The following is a 1,878-nucleotide window of genomic DNA, read 5'->3' as shown; positions in this document are numbered from 1 at the left end:
TGTGGTGCTGGGGATCGAACCGCGGTCCCTGTGCTTTGCCAAGCTTGTTTCAAGTAGGTGCTTTAGACCACTGAGCCATCTCTCCAGCCCCCCAACATTACTTCTTCATTTATGAACTGAAAACTATTATGGAAAGAGAGAATATCATATCATACCATGTGTTGGGCAACTCTGAAATACAAATACTAGGAGTAACATGACAGATACTTTAGAAAATTTCAGAATAGTGACTTAGTGCCTTGGCAAAGATGACCAAGTATGATCATGATGCTGTGGGTATTATTTGAGCTATTTTTATATATAATGAAATTATATATAATGCCACAGGCTGTGTCATACTGTGCCTCTACTTCCTGCTGGGGCAGGAAGAAAGGAGTTAGGCCCTTCTTCTCTGTTTCACAGGGAATTCCTGTCCAGCTGACTGCATGTCATCATATGACTCTATATATAATTTTTGGTGCTCCGATTGTCCCTTCCTTGGTCAGGGTGTCTCCAATCAGCCCAGGATTCTTTTGCTCAATTCAGATGGGAATCATGAAATAGCACTGTCACCATCAGATGACAACAGTTGACATGGCCAACAGCCAGTTACTGTCACTGCCAGCCCTCATCAATGCCAGCCTGTGCTGGGCACTGTAGGTTCACTCTGCCAGGTGTTAAGTCTTGGAATAAAAGTCTGCAGTAGAGTTGCAGGGCTTTTTCAGGCCATACTACCCAAGTAATAACTCATGAGTAGATTTATAGGAATATCAAAGTGAAAAATCATAGGAATGCCTGGAAAGTGCCATCTAGATCACAACTCGTAGGTCTATGTCAGTGAAAATGAGGGCTGACACCAGGGAATTTTCTGGAAGGCTTTTTGGGAATGTTCAGTTTACTGACAGGGGATCTTGATCCTTCTGTTCCTGATCTAGGCTACTCCTGGATGCTCTGTTTATTCTAAAACAGGCAACAGTACAGAATTCAGTGGCAGAAGTTGGGGAAGAAGGGGCCCCACACAGCCCCGAGCTGCGCTCAGGTTGGAGGGGAGAATGGCAACTTGATAGCTAGGGAGAAGTCGGAAACCAACTTCCCATCCATTGGGGCACAAGGGGCAGCCCAGGGGAGAAAAGGGGAGAATTATGCTGGCCACAGGCTGTGTCACACTGTGCCTCTACCCCAGCTGGGGCAGGAAGAAAGGAGGTAGGCCCTTCTCCTCTGTCTTACAGGGAATTCCTGTCCAGCTGACTGCATGTCATCATATGACTCTAGGTCTTGGATGAATTCTTTGTTTTCTAACACAAAAACATTCTCCAGGCTCATTATATATTTCTTGTTCTTAAACTGGGATTTATTTAAATAAGTAATGTTTAGAGATCACACTCTAGACTCTGAGCTCATTGCTTCTGGATCTTGTGCTTCTGTACCTTTAAAGTGGAAGAATTAAGAGGAAAAAGTATTATGAAAATAGCATAAATTCTTTCTTAGGTTATACATCACTGTTTGTTCAGCCTCCAGGACCACATGAGGAAAGAGGTGCTGACAGATAAAGACTAGCGGAGTACTTTTACTAAGCCTCTCCAAGACATCAAAAATAAGGCATTCTTCCTCGGAACTCCTTCAGTGATTTAGGAAAGCACATTTGGAAGTCATGAACACTACCGTTTAGTTCACCACTAAATTAGTCATCTTTTTGTTGTTGGGACAAAATACTTAACATACACAGCTGAGAGCTGGGAAGGCTTATCTTGGCTCATGAATTCACAGGTTTCAGTCTGTGGTCAGCTGGCTCTCAGGCACAGCAGCATGGTGGAAAGGCAATGTGGAGCAAAGCTGCTCACCTCACGGAAGGTAGAGAAACCGAAATATTCAGAGGACAAGGGGACGTGGGCATACGAT

The 1,878-nt window shown here is 44.1% G+C and overlaps 1 pseudogene; it reads right to left on the bottom strand.

Moving 5' to 3' along the window:
- LOC101574043 overlaps positions 1 to 1,302 on the bottom strand; it is a 4,928-nt pseudogene extending 3,626 nt beyond the window's left edge.
- Between the last annotated feature and the right edge of the window lie 576 nt (positions 1,303 to 1,878).

This window comes from Octodon degus, unplaced genomic scaffold, assembly GCF_000260255.1.
Source record: "Octodon degus isolate 3935 unplaced genomic scaffold, OctDeg1.0 scaffold00119, whole genome shotgun sequence".
Classification (NCBI taxonomy): Eukaryota; Metazoa; Chordata; class Mammalia; order Rodentia; family Octodontidae; genus Octodon; species Octodon degus.
Note: the sequence above shows the minus strand (reverse complement) of the source record. Positions and strands in the feature narration are given on the sequence as shown.